General features: G+C 46.8%; 1 long non-coding RNA gene across 1 annotated transcript in view; it reads left to right on the top strand.

The window, feature by feature from the left end:
- LOC111165824 (uncharacterized) overlaps positions 1-21,844 on the top strand; it is a 76,962-nt gene that overhangs the window by 24,011 nt on the left and 31,107 nt on the right. The window lies entirely within an intron of this gene.

Raw genomic sequence — 21,844 nt, 5'->3', positions numbered from 1 at the left:
AGCTGGGGTGGGCGTGGTCCTAACCGGACGACGTGGCCATGGCAACGCCTGGGCGGCAGCTGATTGGCTCCCGGGCCGGCCGGCACTGTCTCTCTGGGAGGGCCGGCCAGGCGCGCTGAGACCGCGTTCCGACTGTGACGTCGGCGGGTGACCCCCCCCAGGTGTGGCTGGCTCGAGTTCACAACCCCTTTCATGAGATGCACCGTGAGTCCTCAGGGCTGAATTCTGTGGGGATGTCTTGGGTGGTGAGCGCGACACCAGGGAGGCTTCAGATCCTCAGCGAGGTCTGGGAGCCCGGGGGTTGCAGGAATGAGCACGTGTGGTCCAGACGACGGCTTTGCGGGTGCGGGAGGGTGAGGGGCTCGCTCTCAGGTTGCCAGTCCTTTTGCCAGGAGGGAGTCTGCCACAGGATATCTTCAAGTTTTTGGTGATGCTACAGAGAGCAAGAGGCGCTTGGAGTAGTTCCCCGCCCCCCCATTCATTCTTGAGGTGGGGCTGGAGGCTGTCCGTGGAGTCTGGGGAGAGTCCCTGGCAACTTTTCAGCTTGTTAAAGAGGCAACCTCCCAAATAAAGACGAGCTGACAGCTGACACTAGCTCTGGGATACAGCCTGACCTTGCTTTTCTGGAAAATATCCCAGTAAAATGGATCTTCTACTTATTTGAAAGACAGGTTCTTTGACTGCAAAGGCTAGCCCTTACGTCTTTACTATGAAAGGACTTTCTGCTCTTAACACAGATGAAACACCCTCTTTGAATTAAGACAGCGATAACATGGGTCAGCTCAGCCAGGAGCAAAAAACCTACAATATTCTCCCACATGTCACTTGTTTCGCTTCAGAAGGCAAAATGCTTTTGAATACAAATTATTCTATAGCGTGTGTACTGTCATTGTTAAACTGAAAGCAGAAAAATTCTGCCAACCGTATGTAACAACCCCACATGAGGTCTCTGATTCTCTTTCCTTGTTTCATTTGTTTGTTGAATGGAGGACTGGGGTGCTGCTTGAATCCAGGGTCGAGGATGCTTGGGGAAGGCAGGCAGGCACTGTATGATCCTGAAGCAAATTCCCTGAGAACTGTTAACTAATATGAAGTGATAGTGAATGTGAGATTGCAACAGTTAACGGTTAAGCGGTATTCCTGTTCATGCCCTTGTCCGGCAGGTGCGGCGTTTCTAATAGGACTGTAGGGGACAAATGGGGATGGATGTATTCTGATACACGCGCTGCGAGACCTTAGTGATCTGTCAGATGCCAGAGCCGTGGCAAATATTTAGTCCTTAGAGATTGTTGGGGTGCTCGTTAGAAAGGCAAGCAGCCCAAAGCATGGCTGTCCGGGGCTAATAAGGGGAGCCACAGGCCGCTCCCGTCCCTACCAGGTGTGCTGAACAGACTCCCTGCTGGCGTGTCTGGGGAGCAACCTCCTCTCTGGGCGAGTTCAGGCGTCTGGGCAGACCTCATGCACTGGAAGCTTCTCGAGCACCTTTGGGGAGCAAATCCATTCTTCCTTCATAAGCTTCAGGCCTGGGCCCCGCCATGTGTGTTCCCTTAAAGTGGAAAAGCTAATGGAAGGGCAGTGCCACAGAAGGCTGATTAGAAGTCAGATCTGTTCTAGCAGCAGAGATCCCGCACCTGCCGAGAAACCTTGGTGACGCATCCTACTCCCAGCTCCCCTTCCCCCCGGTCTTTCTTCTATGTTATTCTTTTAGCCAAAACTTTACAAATTCACCATAGCGTCTCTCCCATGTCTCTGAGAGCATTGTGGAACTGGCCTCACCATATGGTCTTGCAAACCTTTCTCAGGGAAAGCGGGTATTTACTAGGGGCTTCTTTTGTCCACATACTGGCAAACCTCAGAGCGTTCTCTACATCCTTGTGACATTCTGAACTTAATATTTGTAGACCTTAGAGCGAGCTGTGGGCCTGATAGAGTCTGCTGAGTGCATCTCAGAGCCGGTTGTAATTTCTGTCCATAGATTTTGTTGCTTGTGTGGAGGAGATGCAGCATTGCGTCCCAAGGGCTTTTTCCAAGAGAGGCAATTAGGCCTGAACAGTTACCTCATATCAAATCAATCAGTAATAGAATAATCAAAAACTGGGCTGAATTTGTGCTGTGCATGAAGTGATCATAGAGCTTTCCAAAGTTCAAGCAGCTTTGAGATGGGTGCTTTCGTGAATACAAAAGTACGTTAAAGTGACTATGAAAGTTATAACTGCTTCCTTTAATTTTGTGTGCAAACAGCTTTCTCTTAGACTCACAATTAATTAGAATTTTGCCATAATAAAGAGCTTGGACGTCGAATTGATGAAAGTGTTTCCCTCAGTGTGGACCTTTTATGATGGAGGCGTTTGGAAGCTGTGGGAAATGACATCACAGAATTGATTTCCAAGTATATTACTAGTCTATTATGAAATTACTTTAATGAAAGGAGAATATAAAGGTTAGTTATCTACATAATTTTTATTCATTTGTACCAGTTTTATGTTGTAGGGCGAGTAATGGGAAGCTCTGTGGGGACTTGAGCCAACCTTTCGGGCAGGTGACCCTCCTCTGGTCTCTCACCGCTTTCTCTCCCCTGTGCCGCTCCCCCAGCCCCCTGACAGCACGGGGCGTCTCCCTCTAGGACTGCTGCCAGGCCTTCACCCCATCCCCTGAGGCCCTTCTTGTGAGTGAATCCCTCCTGCCTCTGTCCTCCTTCTTTGCCTCGGGACTACTCTTCCAGCGCTTGCCACATTGAGTGATGACTTTCCTTCTCTGATCTCTCCTCCCCACTGGACTGTGAATTACATGATCCCTCTCTCCCCGCATTTGTGTCTGTTTTTACCTCTGAATCCCTTTGTCTGGCACCTGTCTGCCATCCTTCTGCGCTTGCCAGCACAGCCCAGGCTCCGTGGTCCACACTCAGGGAGAGGAGTCGCCTGAGTGGGAGGAACCCCGAGCCCCTTCCTCCGCAGCCCCCGTCCTGGAGACCCCTGTGAATGTACAGCAGGGCCTTTAGAGGGCTGGGGAGCGAAGAAGACATTTTCCGAGTATACACACCAAACGCTCACTGCTCTTAACACATCTCTAGGTAATTTTTGGGAACCTTAAGCAAGTGAGTGGTGGGGAAGGCAGATACCCGAGGTCCACTGAGGTTGGGGCCCTCACGTCTTACATATGCTTCTGATGCTGGAAACTACGGAGTGGCCTGTGATGAGTAATTACTGTGACAGCAGTAATCAGTCAGCAGGTTGAGTAAGGGAGCTGACCCTCCAAGCCTCACGGAGCTGCCCATGATGTCCTGAGGAACCCACTGGGCTTCCTCCTGTGGCCCGCTGGGTCCCGGGCCCAGAGCCTGGCTCTGGCCACTGTGCTGTCTGAATCACCCTCCAGGGACTTGGGATCTGCCCAGGGCTCCCTTGCACCCGGTCCTACCAGCACTCAGGATTGCCATCCTTCTTAAGTTTGGTCATTAGTGGGTGTGTAGTGCAGACTCCTTGTGATTTTCATTTGCATTTCCCAATGACTACTGAATTGAATTTCTTTTTAATATTAGGTTGTAAGTGTTCTTTATGTATTAGGAATGGAACACCGCTATCAGAATAAAGTCTGTGACTTTTATTCTTTTACTATGGCCTTTGAAAAGCAAAAGTTTTGAGTTTTGATGAAGTTCAGTCTACCACAATTTAATTTTATGGTTCATGCTTTTTGTGTGCTGCTTAAAAATATTTTCCCAATCCAAAACCATAAAGATTTTTGTCCTGTATTTTTTACGTGGTTTATGGTGTTATCTCTTACATTTAGACCGCTGGTTTCCTTCAGTTAATTTTTGTATGTGTCTGAGGTAAGGGTTAATGTTCCTTATTTTTCATATGGGTATCTGATTTTTATACAAGATTCTTCGTTTTCCATTGAATTATTCTGGCATTTTTGTCCAATACTTACATCACGTGGGCTTAGTTTTGGACTATCTATTCTGTTCCATTGATCACTGTGGCTGTTCTTTGGCCAGTATCACACTGTGTTCATTTCTGTAGTTTTATAGTGAATCTTCAAATCAGGGGGTGTAAATTCTGTAATGTTGTTCTTTTTCAAAATTGTTTTGATTAATTAACATTCTTTTCATTTCATATGACTTTTAGAATCAGCTTGTCAATTTCCAAAGAAACAAAATCCTGCTGAGGTGTTGCATCACATCTATATAGCAATTTGGGTACAACTGACGTCTTCACTAAGCTATTGATTTTTCTGATCCGTGGGCATGGTACCTCTCTCCATTTATGTAGGTCTTCATTACTTTCTCTCAGCATTGTTCTGAGGTTTTAAGTGTACACATCGGAGCATGTGTACATGTATTTATAGTATTTTTGATGCTAATATAAATGCAATGCTTAATATTGCAACTGTTCTTTGATAGTACATAAAATATAACCGATATGTGTACACTGATCTTGTATGCTGGAAACATGCCACACTCATATATTCTTCTACTAGATTTTTTGTAGATTATTTAAGATTTTCTACATTGATGATCGTGTTCTCTACAAATAAAGGCATTTTTACTTCTTCTTTTCCAATCTATGCCTTTTTAAATCAGCATTGGGCACGTTCCCTCCAACACAGGGAACAAAGAGAGGTCCCTGCTTTTGCCCCCTTCCAGCGTGATGCTGAAGAGCGGTGGCGAGAGCGGACCCTCGCTTTGCTTCCTGTGTTGGAGGGAAGGTGCCCATTGTTCCGCATCGCACGTGCTGTTTGCTGTAGCTTTCTCACAGATGTCCTACATTAGATTAGGAAGCGGTCATCTATTCCACATTTCCTGAGCGTGTTGTCGTCAGTGGGTTGTTGAGTTTTTACTGCTCATCCACACCTCCCCCTGCCGGAAGTGGCACCAGCATCTGTTAGTTGAGCTGCACATCACAGAAAACGCAGGCAAAGCTGGAATGCCTGTCTCTGAGGAAAATAGATGACTCACAGCTCATCCTGGACCTTGAGAGTGTTTGCAATCTCTGCGGTGCTCTGAGCAGTGAGCATCGGTGCAGCACAGAAGGGTCCACCATCATGTCCCCACCCTCCCTCGTTGTGAGTTATTGTCAAAATTCCGTAGCATTTTAAGTCTCCGTTTTTATGACGTTGACTACACTACTGGCTTTGGTCACTTTGAACCGACTTCCTCACTAAAGCCTACAAATGACTTACTTAATTGTCTGGCGCTGTCTCTATAGCCTCACTCAGAGGTTCTTGTTTTGTTTTGTGTTTTCACTGTGGTCAGAGCTTCACAGCTTCACATTTTATTTTCAGTAGAACAGTCTTTTCATTTATTACTTCCTTTTGTGTGAGAATATACTTTCTTTGGTGTCTCTATTATTTAGAGACTCAGCATTTTTCTCTTGAAACACTGTTGATCAAGCACCATAAGCTTAGACGTGTTAGACATACATGGCGATGGTTAGCAGCGCACCCTTAATATTCCTCCTGGTCCTGTGGGGAGACCACCCTTCTCAGCCCTTCGCATCAAGACAGGACCATATCACCGGGTCCTGGCTAGCGGGACGCAGGCAGAAGTGAGAGGGGCTGCCCCGGCCTGGCCACACCACTGATCTCTGCGTGGTCCCCTTCGAGCAGCTGGGCAGGGGGTGGGGTACACATTTCTGGAGCCTGGGGCTCCGCGGTAAATCCTTGGAGGACAGACACTGCTTAGCGCGTCCTGGTCAGGGGCACCTTGTGTGGACACTGAGTGAGTGGAAGATCTTCACTGCTCTACAGCGTTGGAGCTTGGGGTCGCAAGTTACACATCGCCTACCTGAGCAATACATACCATCCAGCAAAGTGGGGCAGCCAGTCGCCCGACTGGAACGGGGTGCACTCCATCTTTAATGCTTCAAACGAACATAGCTATTTTATGTGCATCTTCCAGTTGCATTTGCTGAAGAATGAATGATTTATAATCTTGACATACCGTCTCCAGGAAGAGCAAGTGTTGCCCCAAAGCTATTTGGCTTTTTTTCTCTTACTATGAAGCAATAGACCCCAAGTGAGATTTACAAATATTTCTCGTTAAGTTAATTAAAAATAAAGTACTATGTTGAGTATTCCCAACCCTTAAATATCTTAAAAAATTGTAAATATTATTCTCTCCATTGTATGCGCTTACTTTTAATTGTCTTACGCTCATGCTGTCATTAGTTTATATTGTAAATCCCAGTGCACTGTCAGTTCAAGCTTCCTCTCCAACGATTCATTCGTAATCTCATAAATGGGAGAATCTTTCTAGTTTATAAATGTGTGTTTCTTTGTGGCCAGCTTCTTGCAGATCTGACTAGATCGTCCTGCTCTCCGTGGGAGAGCTCCATGGGAGGGGGCCGGGCTCCTCTGTTCCCTGCTCGTGGGCTTGTGCCTTTTGTGTCACTGTTACCCTCAGATCGGGGTTTCTGCGAAGAAATGATTTCAACCTACTCGTCCTTTTTTTTCAGGGCTAGTTCAGTCAAAACCAGAGAATTTAATCCCCAACTCCGCTTAACCAGGCACACGTTTAAGGGCAATGCCCATGACACTCTGGAAGCAGAGAAACGAATAAAGGGTCACATCCTCTCCTGCACATCTCAGAATACTGCTCTTAGGACACGCATGTGACTGTCCTACAAACAGGAGAGCACATGGCCTTGAGAGCCTGCCCTGGAATACACGTTGTCACTTAAACAACAGCAACAAAAACTCATTCTAATAATAACTCACGGTGGGACAGTTGTTTCTCTCAGTGACTTGTGAGAGCTGTTGCTACTTTCCTTTGTCCCTCTCGATGCTCTGAGGTGTCACATCTGAGCATGTAGCCTCGCCTATTACTTCAGACAGAAAATAGAGGTCATCCTTCACGAACTTTCTAAATTTTCACGTCTTCCCCAGCTACCGTCAGGGAGTCCACCTACCCTTCCTTCCTGTGTCAGCAGAGGAAGTGTTTTCTCTCGGACAAGAAGAAGAATCTTTATAATGTTTCCAAAAAGCACACCAAATTCCCTTCAGTTTTTTTAGCTTAAACTCACGTGTCCTTTTCAATGACATCCTTGAAACTTTGGAAATAGGTTTTCTATTTTTTTCATCCCCATTGTTTCTGAGCATCTGCCTACCTTGAACCGTATTGTATTCTGCGAGGTGATATCACATCCTGTGCTGAAGAGAGATCCAGTTGAACAATAAAGAGTCCCAGCTAGAGCTTCAGTTATAATGACATCATTCGACATGTCAGAGTTTGGTTCGAGTTTGTAGATAATTAGTTTCCTACAATTTTCTGGCTGTTCGTCATCACTTTTTAGAGCTCGGTGGATTTCAGCCTCAAGATGAGAAGAACCTTCACTTTCTCTTTTACATCCCACAGTGGGTTTTACACCGAGTAGAAATAGCACAGTTTGCTACACTCGGAGGGTTAGAGCCGACGGATTCTTTCCTTTAATAAGATTTTACACATTTGAATTTACTTTGTTCAGGGAGCGCTTAGGAGGAATCAAATACATCCTTCTTCTCCTTCTTCTCCCCCTTCTCCTTCTCCTCCTCCTTCTTCTTCTTGGTTCATCCCTGGTGAAATCAGTTCCTGACTGAGGTCAGGTTCTGCTGCTGGCAGATCCCTTATAGCTCGCCTGACTGTTTGGGACTCACTGTAGGCAAAGGGCTCACGGGACCAAGCCTGCTGTTGATTCTGCTCCTTTCCCCAACGTCTCCAGCATTCGCCTATCAACTGACTCCATGTCAGTGAAACTTCATGATTGTTGTACCTTTTTGGATTCCCCTGAAACAGAAAATTCAGTTCAGACCTGGGAACCCATGAAACGAAGTGTGACTAACGCTGGTCTTAGAGCATGTGGTTAATGAGACCACTGTCTTAGGAGAGACAGGCTAAATCCCCGACTAAGCAGCGTTGTCTTATAATCACCGTGGCACTGATGGATTGCTTTTCTGGGGAAGGCAATGCTGCATTTGAGAAGCCGGCTTTGTGGCTGGGAGTGTGGATGCTGCTGGGATTAGGGATGGGGTGGGACCAGCAGGAACTCGGGAGAGGAGAGGAGACGTCAATCTCAGTAGAAAGAGAGTGATTCAGGTTGTCTCCTTGCTGTGGATGGAGGGCTGTTCTCAGGGATCGGCCGAGCTCTGGCGCATTCATTTCTCATTCAGTCTGAGGACTGAGGTGTGGCCTCTCTTCGGTGGTCGGAGAACCTTGCATTTAAACAAAAGTGAGCCAGTTTGCAGAGCCTTGCACATTGATTCAATTCTGCAGTGTTTCTTCTTGTTCTGGAAATCAAGTTCTTAGAAGCCTCTGTTCCAAAGTCTTGTTTCAGTCGTGGATGTGTATCATTACGTGTGTGTGTCCACATAATCTGGTAATAGTTGGTCAAGTCAGTCCTTATTTAGATTTAAAAATGGTTCATTTCCCCACTTCCTTTCTATGAGTAAAGCTCTGGGTCATGGAGAAATGCAGTGCAGGGAAGGGACTCGGAAACGCCCTTGGTGATGCCAGGGTCCTGGTCCCGACTTTGCGGAAGGTCTGGTGTGAGGCTTTGCTGCGCAAACAATGCCAGCTCTAGTAGGGGAACTGTGAGTTTCGTATAAACAAATATATTTTGAGGCACTTTCGGAGTTATTCTCTTAAGAGTTGCTGAAAAATTGCTCTTTGATGAGAACCGCAAAGGGCAGTCTCCGCTCCCACCAGAGGGGTGTCCTCTCCAGCTGGCCCTGGGCGCCCTCACCGTCTCCCTCTCACGACAGGGCCCCGGCTTTCCTTCCAAGTGGGCGGTGGGTTGAACCCGGCTGGTCCCCCGTTCCCCTGCCACCTCTGACTTGCCGGGTCATCTCTGGGACAGAACTGCTTGGATGCGGGCCCTGGTCCTTCTCCTCTGAGGCCGCAGACTTCTGAGCCTGCTGGGTCTTTGTGAGGCATCGCACAGATGTGTTTACATTTACAGCAGCGTTGGAAAGAGAGAAACTGTGAAACAGTCCAAATGTTGCCTCTAAGATGGTCACGAAATGCCTAGGTTTATTTTTCTCCTTGGCTCACTCAGAGAAACGCAGATTTCCCCCAACCCGTGTGCCCTGAGCTGGGGCTCGGTGCCTCCTTTGTCTGGCCCGGGTCACAGCCACGTTCCTACAGCCCCTGGACCCCAGTCTGCTTCATAGTCATTACTTTATTCCCTCCTCAGCGGTACCCTCGGAAGCATTTCCTGATCTTCTGGGGGGAGAAGCCCATGATCAGAATAATGCACAAACCAGCCAATCAGAGGCAGGGCTGGACCTGAGCCAGGACTGCTCTGCATCCGTTACGCTGTCCCCGGGGCCACAGCTCTGTCATCCCGACTTCCTGCCGGACGCAAGGTCGGAGGCTCGCGTCCCCTCTGCTGACCTCAGCTGGCCCCTGTGTGGTGTGGACCCACCAGCCACTCCTTCACGGCTCAGCTGAGCCTGGGAGGCCCCCCAGAAAGTGGTGCATGCACAGCACCCGTCTCTCCTCTTTACTCCTTTTCTGGGATGGAGAGTCTTCCTGTTGCCTGGACCCAGCTCTGTGGGGATGGAGGGGAATTCACGTGGAGGGTCTCAAGTCTGAAGGGTCCCAGCTCTGCGGGGACGGAGGGGAATTCACGTGGAGGGTCTCAGTCTCTGAAGGGTCCCATGGAGCAGAGCTGCCTGCGGCTGGGAGCTCACCTCGGATCCAAGGGAAACCACCGTGTCTGTTTTAACCCGGCGGGTTGTTTCTGGGTCTCTGCCAGCTCAGCGTGCGGGTGGTGCTCTAAGACCTGCGGGAGACCAGCCACGAGTCACACGTGCACCGTGTGAGAGCCTGACGGGCACCAGGGGTCAGGGGAGAGGCCTCCCGGGAAAAGAGGCCCCAGGGAACAGGAAAGGCATCTGGAGGACACTGCAGAGAGGGGCAGCGGCGGCCGAGGCCCAGGCCTGTGGGGAGCGCTGCCCGGGGGCCGTGGGTGACAGCAGGGCTGAGCCAGCTGTGCCCACGACACCTTGCCCACGTCGCCATGGCTGAGAGCCACAGCCAGCTGTCAGCTCCCGGGTCTGCGTTTGGTGATCTGGGCTCAGCTCAGCTCAGCATCCTCCCTCGTTTGGAAGAGCTGGAATGGGCACCGCTGCCCCCAGGCCGTGGCCCGACCCCCAGCCCCGGCCACCCTGTCACAGCAGGTCCGCGACAGCACAGACCCGGAGGAGAAGTGGCACCTCTTTCTAGGGGACTTGGCCCTGCGGGGAGGGAGGAGACAGGCTGGTGGCTTCCAGGGACCCCGCGGGATGTGGTCCCGTGGGGCTCGGCCACGCACGTTAGGAAACCCCCGAGGGCGAGGGGAGATAGGCGGCCTGGGTGACTCTTACATACAGGGCGCTGGGCGGCTGCCCTCCCCCAGGGCCGTGTCCAGGGCTGAGACCCTTTCGGCCGCGGCCCGTGGTGCAGACCCGCTCGCCGGGCGGGAGACTGATTCCCGCGCCGCCCTGTGACCCCCCTGGGACCGTGTGGCCGCAGGAGCCGTGAGGTCACACCGTCGCCCTGGGGACACGCTCACTTCCTCCCTCTGTGGGCTGGTGCGGAGAGAGGAACTGCTGAAAATAACCGGGAGGGAGGTCACCGAGGGAGAGCCGGCAGGCGGTCCCCGTGCTTTTACTAATGTGGACTTTCTCGGGCTTGAGGAAGTACTTTGTCTCAAAAATAGCTGGTGCTTTTCCAGGAGGAGCCTTGGAGCAGAGCGGTCCCCTGGGCCTGTGAGGCATTGCTCTTGCGGCCGGGCTGCCTCGGTCCTGCCCTGCGCTGCCCAGATATTTGTGCCCGGGGCAGGGGACAGGGACCAGCAGGAAGGGAGAGCCCTTCCTCTCCTGGAGGTGGAATCAAGGGTGCTGAGCATCTGGAAACACAGCCGAGGGCCTGGACAAGTCGGTTAAGGATAAAGATTTCCTGAGAACAAATTCTGAGCTTGACTAATCGGAGTTTGCCAGCACTTATAACCAGGGAAGCGTGTTTTGACAGGTAGAAGCCTGGAGGTGGAGGGTAGGCACCAGAAAGGTGGCAGGAAACATCTACATCTTGCTTTCAAGAACAAGCTACGGTTATTCAGTACTGACCGTGTGCCAGACTGCACTCTTGGCATTTTATCTGTTTTACAGCATCCGACCTCAGGTGAGCCCTGGGCGGTAGGTTGTTTTCCCCTCTGAGCTGCACTGGAGGAAGCTGAGGCCCGGAGAGGTGTGGTTGCTTCACGCTGGGGGCAAAGGGTGAGCTTCACCTCACAGGGGCTTTGTGTCCTTTCCAAGTGCACTGGTGGCTGTTCCTGTGCCACATGCGTGTGCGTACCTGTGCGTGTGTGCACGTGGATGCGTGTGTGTGTGCATGATGCACACTTGTGTCATGTTTTTGATGGGCGTGCATATGCCGGCATGACTGCAGTCACAGTTTCACTGGCTTACCCATCCCCAGGGGCCACTTGTTCTCTGATGCTGGTGCCTCGTGTGTCACTTGCCATTTCTTATTGGCCTGTGGTCTCTGGAAAGCCTTTCTCCTGGAAGAGGGATGTGGTGGATGGTGCCTTCTGGGTAGAGAATGCTGTTTCCACAGGACGCACTGTGGAGTGTTTCCAGCGTGGGAGCTCGCAATGCAGCCCGGGTCCTGCTCCGAGGCTGCTCTGTAGAGGCTTTGATATCTCGGCCGAGGACAGATTTAGTTTATGCTATTATATGCCTTGTCAAGCAGACTTCTTCCTGCCAGAGAAGTTCAAGGCGAAGACCAGAATCTGAAAAGTAAACATCTATTTGTGAGGGCACATGAGCACACTTGATTACTTTGTATAGTTGATCACATTTCATATGATGTTTTAGACTCGACCTCACTTCGTGGCAAGGAATCCTCTTTTCTCAAAAAGATCAAAAATTCATTGGTGTTTATAGCAAAACCTCATCGAGTCAGGCTGCCCCATGTCACACATCCTACGCAGTTACAATTTAAATTTCTAAAGATATGAAGAATTATTTGCTTAAAATGAATAACACACCCAAGGCTTGGGGCTACATAGACGTGTTTCTGTGTTCCGTTATGCTTTACGTGCAAATCTATGTGCTAATTACAGCACAGACTTAGTTCTTCATTAATATCCTCCAACCTTTTAATGGTTCAGATTACTACATGTGCAATTCCTGAAAAGATCTGACAGGAAAGCACTTTAAAGTTTATTATAATCCAAAATGTTTGTGTTTTGTATCTTACCCCTGCCTGTGGCCTCATCGGTGCCCTTCATATGTCTGCTTTGGAATGCTTATCAGATTCTATACTAATTATTTTCTTCTTACCTGCTTTCTCATAAACACTGTGACTCTGTCAGTTATTCAAAAGGCCTAGAACAGCCCCTCCAGATGCTGGGGGACTCAGGGATCCTGCATCTTCTTGGCCCCTGGCAGTTGCTCAGACTTGGCTATTCATTCCGCCTGGAGGTGTAATTTGGTGCTTCTATTTTCCAGAATAGATTTTATACAATCAATGTCAATTCTTCTATAAAGATTTGGTAGCATTCCTCAGGGAAACTATCTGTGCCTGAAGATTAACTTTTGGGGATGCTTTTAGTTACAAATTGGATTTCCTTAATAGTTAAGGAATAGTTTCCTTAAAAAGCTGCTCAAATTCCATATGTCATAATGGGTAAGTTGTGCTCGTTTGTGCTTTTCAAGGAATCAGTCCACTCATCTAAGTTGTCACTTTTATGTGTGTAGACTTGTCCATGTTACTCCCTTATTATCATTTTCATGTCTGCAGGATCTGTAGTAACATCCCCATTTCATGCCTGATATTGGTAATTTGTGCCCTCTCTCTCTCTCTTTTATTTTTTGTAAGTCTTATAGGAGGTTTGTCATGGTTGTTGATTTTTTAAAAAAACAAAACTTCTTATTTCATGGGTGTGCTCTATTGTTTTCACGCTTCTAATTTCATTGGTTTCTGTCATTTTCCTTCCATTCGCTTTGTTTACTTTGCCAGGTTCTCGAGGTGGAAGCTTAGATCATTGACTTGGAAATTTCCCTCTTTTCTGAGGTGAGCATTTCGTGCTATGAATGTCCCTCCCAGCGCTGCTTTAGCCACATCCCACACATTTTATTATGTGGCATTTTCATGCAGTTCAATGGACATTTTATTTGTCCTGAGATTTCCTCTTTGACCCGTGGACTATTTAAAAGTGCATTGGTTAGTTTCCAAGTGTTTGGAGGTTATTTTCCATTTTGAATTTCTAGTTTGGCTCCATTGTGGGCAGCAAGCATTCTGTATGATTTTAATTCTGTTAGATTTGTTGATTTTGCTTTCTGACCAAGATATGGTCTCTCTTGATGTGTTGACTGGATCCTGTTGGTTGATGGTGCTGCTGAGTACTTCTGTATTCTTGGTGGTTTTCTGAATAGCTGTTCCATCAAATGCAGAGAGAGGTATGTTGAAGTCTCCAAATACTGTTGTGGGTTTGCTCTTTCAGTTCTATCAGGTTCGTTTAAAAAATTATGCAGTCCTGTTGTTTGGTGCATACACATTTGGGATTGCTGTGTCTTCTTGGAGGCCTGACCCTTTTATTGTATTGCACTATTCCTCTCTGTCACTGGTCATTTTCTTTGCTCTGACATCTCCATTAGCTGATATGAATATAGCTTTTGAGAGCTCCTTTCTTTTGATTAATGTTTGCATGATACATCTTTTCCTATATAGTTTCTTGAAGGCAATATATAGTTGTGTCACAATTTTCAATCCACTGGGCCAATCTTTGTCTCTTAAGTGCTGTATTTACATCATTTCACTTAATGTAATTATTAATTGTTATGGTTTAAACCTACCATTTCATTTTTCTTTTCTACTTATGTATATTTTTTCTTTTCTCTGTGTCTTTTTTTCTGGCTTTCTCTGGGTTAGTTGAACACATTTTGGAGCTCCATTTTGATTTATCTCAGTGTTTTAAAATGTATCGCTTTCTGTAAGTTGTTGTTATTGTTGTTTTAATCCCTGTCTACTGGTGTCAATATTTTCCAGTTTGAATAAAGTTTGGAAACTTTACCTCCCTTTATATCCCATTTATAACCTTGTTTAAAATACAATTGTATTGTATATTTTCTCTACATATTTTTAGAGGCACATCAGAAAGTGTTACAACTTTTTGTTTTAACCATCAAGGGTAATTTAGAAAACTCAGTAGGAGAAGGATCTGTATTGTCTAGATACATATTTTTACTCTTTGCATTGTTCTCATTTCCTGCCCTTCCAAGTTTCCCTCTTTCAGAAATTCCTTTCTGTCTAGAGAACTTCACTTAGCTATTCTGTTGGGTTAGTTCTGCTAGTAGCAATTTTTTTCTTCATCTGAGAAAGTCTTTGAATTCCCTTCATTCTTGAAGGGTATTTTATGAGTATAGCAATCTAGGTTGATAGTTCTTTTACATCTTAAAAAATACTGTGGACTCTAATTTCTGGAGAGAACTTCACTCTCATTCAAATTGTTTTTCCCCTAGAGAAAAAGTGTTCTTTCTCCTGCTATTTTCAAGATTTTTTTCTTTGTCTTCACATTTTAGTAATGTGAATATGATGTTTCTTGGAATGGATGTCTTAGGGCTTATCCTGTTTGGGATTTTCTCAGCTTCTTGAATCTGTAGGATTATGTCTTTTGCCAAATTTGGAGATTTTGGAGTCATTATTTCATTGAATAGTTTTCCAGACACTTTCTTCCCCCTTTCTTTCAGGGACTCATGCCATGAATGTGAGAATTTTCTTTTAAATCTGCCTACAGTTCCCTGTGACTTTGTTCATCTTTTTCTTTTCTTTTTTCTACTTTTTATGGTATTGTTCAGATTGGGTAATTTCTGTTGTTTACTGTCCAGTTAATGGATTCTTCCTTTGTCCTTATGTTGTTGAGTCCATGTACTGAGTTTAAAATTTTTTTTCAGTTATTGTATTTTTCTATTTTAAATTTCCCTTTTGTTTTACTTTGTATCTTCTATTTGCTAAGACTTTCTGTTCTTTCATTTGTTTCCAGTGTGTTTGTACTTGCTCATTGAAGCACATTTATGGTGGCTGCTTAAAAATCTTTGTCAGATAATTCTAACATCTTGGCATGTTGGTGTTGGTGTCTGTTGACTGTCTTACTTTTTATTCAGGTTGAAATTTTCTTGATTCTTGGTATAATGAGTGATTTTCAACTGAAATTTGGACATTTTTGGTATTATGTTATGAGATCTGAATTTTATTTAAACCTTCCATTTTAGCTGCATCACTCCTCTGCATCACTCCAGCAGGGGGAAGGGGCCTCTGCCTGGGTCCTGCCAGATGAGGTTAGAAGTTCAGGGTCCCCCCTTGGCCTTCACTGGCACCTTCACTGGCACCAAGGGAGGAAAGGCTCCTTGTACAGCTGGTTAAATGTGGGAGTCTGGCTCCCACTAGGCCTCCAGCGACACCAGCCTGGCCCGGATGCTGAGGGTGCCTTGTTACTGCTCCCCACTTGGCTACACTGGCATCACCCCACTGGGGAGTGGGGCATCTTCATACCCCCATTCAGGATGCAATTCCCAGCCCACTCATTATTTGGCCTTTTGTGACACACCCTGGCAAGGTGTCCAGGGCATCTCATTACACTTGGATGGAACGGGGAGCAGGCCCCTCCCTGTGCCTTTGCTGGTGGGGTTGGGGCCACAGTTTTCCTCTGGCATTTGGCAAGAATGGAGCACTTGTTGTCTAGACACTTTCCTTATTGACAGGCTGTCCCTTTTCCAGCCCCTTGGCTGGAGATGGCAGGCTTTTCTTGGGGCTTTTCTGGTTTGTGCCTGTTCACACTTCTGGGTGGCCGGTTCTTCAGCTCCGGGGCTGGGATACAAGGCAAAAAGGAAACCCATGGAATTCGCCACCGTTTCCTTTGGGTCCTGAGTTCTTGAGCGGCGCACCTTCTCCACTCTACCTTTAGGTTTGTGTTGTATATGCTGTTTATTTTTATATGTACTTAGCAGGAAGAAAAGGGAAAAACATGTCTATTACATCTTTCTGGAAGCAGAAGTCCAATGGAAGGCTGCTAGATTTTTAGTTTCTATTTTAAAAATTTTACAAGCATCTTACTTATAGAAAGATTTTAGGACTCAGTATATTTGTGCGGTTTTCATAAAATGGCAACTCTCTTTTTCACACTCATATTTCCTCTGTGTGTATATATAATATCATGCTATGTAATGCATATAGTATTATATTACATAATGTATTACTCTATATGTATTACATAAATTTATGTATTATATACATTATAATACATAATATATAATTATAATATGTTATACATTAATTATATAATACATAGCTGTATTACTTTATATAATTCTATATGTATTTTATGTAATATATACGCCATTACATGTATTTACATTATTGTGTATTATATATAGCAAACTGAGTCACCAATAAGAAAGTTTTGAGTCCTCCTTTGCCCGAGCTAGGAGCTGGGTGTCACAGAGCATGAGAGGCCATTTGTTTGCCGGGAGGCTGTAACAATTGTCACAGACGTGTGTTTTCTCGCAGTTCCGGAGGCGGGAGTCTGAGATAAAGGGTTGGCAGGGCAGGTTTCTCCTGGGTTCGTGGCCGGCTGTGTCCTCCTGCATCTTCACACATCTCCCTCTGTGTGTCTGGGTCTGAATCTCGTCTTCTTACAAGGACACGGTTCATGTTGTGTCAGGACCCACCCCAGTGACCTCACTCTACCTTAATCATCTCTTTAAAGGCCTGTCTCCACGTCATCCCCTTTGAAGTCCTGGGGTCAGGACTTCAGCACTGAGTGTCCAGGGCACCCCCTTCGGCCCCTGATGGGAGCCTGGGACACAGACAGCACAGGGAAGGCCGCAGCCTAGCCCGCTCACTGCTCCTGACTTGGACGCGGCAGCCAGGCCCGGGCTGCAGACAGGCTCCTGGCGGAGGTGGCCGTCAGGGCCGGGGCTCGAGGGAGGCCGGGCCGGCGTCACGAAGGGGCGAATTCCAGGCTGGAAGGGGCCTCTGCTCTCACTTGGTTCCACTTCCTGCTCCAAACAAACCACGACTTCTAACCTCCAGAGAAGGGAGCCGAGCCCCCAGGGGGTGTCCCCCCTACGGCGAAGGCTTCTGGAGTCCTTGCCTGTCCAGCAGCGCTCACGAGTGTGTTTCATGAAAGAATGATGGCTTCTTTTCACAGATTTTTAAGGAAATTGATTCTTACATTTTAATGAAAGAGAAAACAAATGATATGGTAATTTCAATAGACCTTCGTGTTAAGAATTCACATATCCTGGAGATATATTCTTGGTTGGTTTTTTTAATTGTTGTTTTTTATACTTAACATATGCTCTGAGATTTACCAATTGAATTTTCTTTGACCTCAAAAACCCACGTAAACCAAGACTCCGAGCACGAACTGCTTTTCTTCCTCCCCACTTCAAACAAATACACATCTTCTGTTGAATTCCAACAGCCCAGTGGATTCTCCGAGCAGCAGTTGGTAGGAAAAAAAGAGCGGCATGAAAGCCTCCTACCAGACATGTTTAGCAAATGCTTTCTTATTTTAATTTCATTATGATTTATTGAAGCGTTCAAAGTTTGTCCTGGCGATGGGTCCCAGCCACCCCAGCCCAGGAGATAGGTGTCCTTGCTGACTCCCCCTGCATTTGGCAACCTGGTCGTGGCTCAGTTTTACTGCCCCCCCTGCCCCCACCAAGGAAATAAGAGCACTGTGTATTCTAGGAAAAAAACACTCCTTTCAGAGTCTCCTCCTCCTGCGGCCTGTGCAGCGCGGGTGCTCTCGGGGGCCGGGAACAGAGTGGCCTTCTGTGGGCCACCAGCCGCAGACTGGCTGTCTGCGTGGGGAGTTCCTGCTGCTCCGGCCCAGCTGCCAGGCCCCTCCTGCTTGGCTGGGGAGCTGAACTGGCAACTCGGGAGTCCAGAGCAGGAAGAAAGGGGCTTTCACTCCCTCCCTGATTGGACACACAGCTCGGCCTCTGGACGCGTGCTTCCCTGACGGCTCTCTGAGCAGCAACGGAGCAGCAGGCCTTCCTCCTGAACCAGCTGCCTGGGGAAGCAGAACCCAGAGGCGGGGCCATGGCTGGGGGACTGTGCGCGTGCCTCCCCCTTGCTGGGGGTTCTGGGCACCGGTGGGGTCTTGTTCATGTTGGGTCTGCACGGTCCACCCTGGAGCCTCGGCCTGATTTCCAGGGCTGGCCGCCTGCGTGAGGATGCGGGGCTGCAGGGATGCGGGGATGCATGGATGCAGGGATGCAGGGATGCAGGGATGCAGGGCTGTGGGGATAGGGAGATACAAGGATGCGGGCCTGTGGGCCCTGAACGCGGCCCTGCTCCATCTCCATGCCTGGGGCTGGGGATGAAGCCCCGTCAGCCCCTCTGCAGATGCCCAGCTCTGGGACTTGACCTCAGCCCCGATGGCTGTGACTCTGAGCCGCCACTGGTGCTTAGCTGGCAGCTCCCCGGATTCTAAGGAACTGGTGGGACCTGCATCAGAGCCTTCCTCACTCCTTAGAAGCATCAAGGCCCCCAAGCCCTGACCCAGCAGGAGCTGCCTCTCACTGGTGCTGGGGAAGCCTCAGGAAGGGCATGTCTTGAAAGCTCCAGGTGTGGTTCTGGAAGCATTTATTTGGTGAATTCTGGTGTTCCGTGTGGCTCTGATACACGGGTGACTGGGAAGGAAAAGGCCAGAAGAGGAATACTGAGTCCAGCCTTGCATCTTCCTACTTGTGATGACACCGGAGCCCCACGGGGTGTGACCTTCATTCCCACGGGACCCTCTCTGTCTGGACCTGAGGCCGGAGGAGGAACCAGAGGCAGGACCCTCAGCATGAAGGCTGAGCACCTTCACGGCTCAGCTAACAGTGCACCCAAAGGAGTCTTTATCCTGCCAGCCTGAGAGACCTAAATTCCAAAATTCTCTGCAGAGCCTGACACCTTGAGTGTCGAAAACACCTTTGTTAAATTGAGTTCTTCCCCTAATCTCGTTCACGCACGCTCTGGGGAGGCACCCATGTCACATGTGCTGGACGTTTCTCTTACCTGCACGTGGAGATGAGGTTGTGTCTTGGGCAGGAGCCTCGTTGCTGGATGTGAATAAGCACATATTATGTTCACTGGTCAAATTTTAGTAGGAAACAGAGTCATTTATACCTGCCCTTGAATGCCCAGGCAAAAATAAAAGAGGAAGAAAAGGTGGCCCTGACCAGGCATGTTACCTGTGAGGCCCGCTGGTACGTGGGGACCCCAGACCTAGGGCATCTTGGCTCAAGTGTTTCACTTATTTATTCATTTTCTCTTTGTTTATTTGCATATTGCTTATGTGACTTGTTTGTTTAGGGGAGCTGGGCTGAGCTAATAATGAATTTGAATCATTTATTTAGGATAGATTGGTTGAATTATTAGCTCATTTACATGATGCCTCTCTGCTTCACTCAGAAAATCGGGAATTCATTCTGAGACTGGGAAAATATTAAGTCTTTACTTCTCAGAAATGCTGTGATTCTTGTTTGCAAAAGAACAAACTAAACCAGACAATCAAAAAGCAAAACCAAAACCTGCCCTGACTGTGACCAGAGGAGAAGGGTGGAGAGAGGAGGAGGCACTTTTGCTTTCAGGATAAATTAGACGCACTTTTCCTGTTCCTCCCACAAAGTACAGCTGAAATCGATGGGCTTTAAATGTCTAATACGTGAAGGGAGACTGAAAGTTGGAGACAGGTGGGTGGACAGGTAGGGACTTGGCATCAAGTCTTGAGAGCATCAAGGAGCAGGGGCCCCTGGTTTCCCTTCTCCTCGTATCCCAGACCTGGGGCAGAATAATCCAGAACCTGAGATGCAGATGAGGATCAGGGATGAGAGCCTTGCAGATCAGAGAGCTTTTAGAGGACAACCACTGATTCCGCCCACACCCACACACACCAGCAAATGCTGAGAAGGGAGTCCAGTTGGAGGGGCCAGTTCTGAGTCATCAGAGTCCCAGGAGGACTGGGAAGCAGGGCAGGATGGAGGAGAAACAGTGAAAATGTGAAAATACAGTGTGTTTTCCTTCTCTTATTGAGTTCTCCAAATTGTATTTGACGGTCTAAGCAAAAGTTATAAAACTTCTGCATGTGGCATTAAGTGTGAGAAGAAGAAATATTTAAGATGATTATATTTTTAGTGAGGGAGGAAAGGGGATATAAAAATAATGTGACCTTTTTACACGTCACTCAAAAGTAAAACATCTACCCCGGGAGACTGTGGGAATTTCTATACGCCCACCACTGAAGGGCATACAAAGGGATACACTCCCATTGGAATTCTAAAATTAGGTTTAAGTGACCTACAGGAAGGCAGAAAAGGGAAAAAAAAGAAAAGAAAAACAGAATAAACTGAAAGAAATAAAATAACAGGCTTAAGGCTTAACAATTCAATAATTGCATTAAATTTAAATGATCTAAGTGCATGAATTAAAAGAGATTGACACTGATTTTTAAATGATCTAATTATATAATCCCTGCAAGAAACTCATTTCAAATGGGTGATATAGGTAAATTGAAAGAAAAAAGATGTATCATGCAAACATTAATCAAAAGGAGCTATCAAAGCTATATTCATATCAGTTAATGGAGATGTCAGAGCAAAGAAAATGACCAGTGACAGAGAGGAATAGTGCAATACGATAAAAGGGTCAGGCCTCCAAGAAGACACAGCAATTCCAAATGTGTATGCACCAAACAACAGGGCTGCATAATTTGTGAAACAAACTTGATAGAACTGAAGGGAGAAACAACAACCCCACAACTGTATTTGGAGACTTCAACATGCCTCTCTCTGCACTTGATGGAACAGCTATTCAGAAAACCACCAAGAATACAGAAGTACTCAGCAGCACCATCAACCAACAGGATCTAGTCAACACATCAAGAGAGACCATATCTTGGTCAGAAAACAAAATCAACAAATCTAACAGAATTAAAATCATACAGAATGCTTGCTGCCCACAATGGAGCCAAACTAGAAATCCAAAATGGGGGATATCTCCAAACACTTGGAAGCTAACCAGTGTACTTTCAAATAGTCCATGGGTCAAAGAGGAAGTCTCAGGAGAAATAAAATGTCCATTGAACTGAATGAAAATGCCACATAATAAAATGTGTGGGACGTGGCTAAAGCAGCACTGGGAGGGACATTCATAGCACGAAATGCTTACCTCAGAAAAGAGGGAAATTTCCAAGTCAATGATCTAAGCTTCCACCTCGAGAACCTGGCAAAGTAAACAAAGCGAATGGAAGGAAAATGACAGAAACCAATGAAATTAGAAGCACGAAAACAATAAAGAAAACCCATGAAACGAGAAGGTTTTTCTTTGAAAAGATCAACAATCCTGACAAACCTCTAATAAGTCTTACCAAAAAAAAAGAGAGAGAGAGAGGGCACAAGTTACCAATATCAGGCATGAAATGGGGATGTTACTACAGATCCTGCAGACATCAGGATGATAATAAGGGAGTAACATGGACAAGTCTACACACATAAATGTGACAACTTAGATGAATGGACTGATGCCTTGAAAAGCACAAACGACCACAACTTACCCCTTATGACATATGGAATTTGAGTAGCCTTTCAACTATTAAAGAAATCCAATTTCTAACTAAAAGCATCCCCAAAAGGTAATCTTCAGACATAAATAGTTTCCCTGAGGAATGCTACCAAACCTTTAGAGAAGAATTAACATTAATTGTTTAAACTCTATTCTGGAAAATAGAGGAGGAAAAAATTCTTCCCAATTCATCATACTTAAATCAAAACCAGACAAAACAGTACAACAAAAGAAAACTACAGACCCATATCCTTCATGGATACAGACTGAAAAATC

Source organism: Delphinapterus leucas, chromosome 17 (assembly GCF_059928025.1).
Source record: "Delphinapterus leucas isolate spDelLeu-1000000601 "Yukka" chromosome 17, BTC_Dleu_Yukka2, whole genome shotgun sequence".
In the NCBI taxonomy this organism is placed as follows: Eukaryota; Metazoa; Chordata; class Mammalia; order Artiodactyla; family Monodontidae; genus Delphinapterus; species Delphinapterus leucas.
This window is presented reverse-complemented; position numbering and strand designations above follow the sequence as displayed.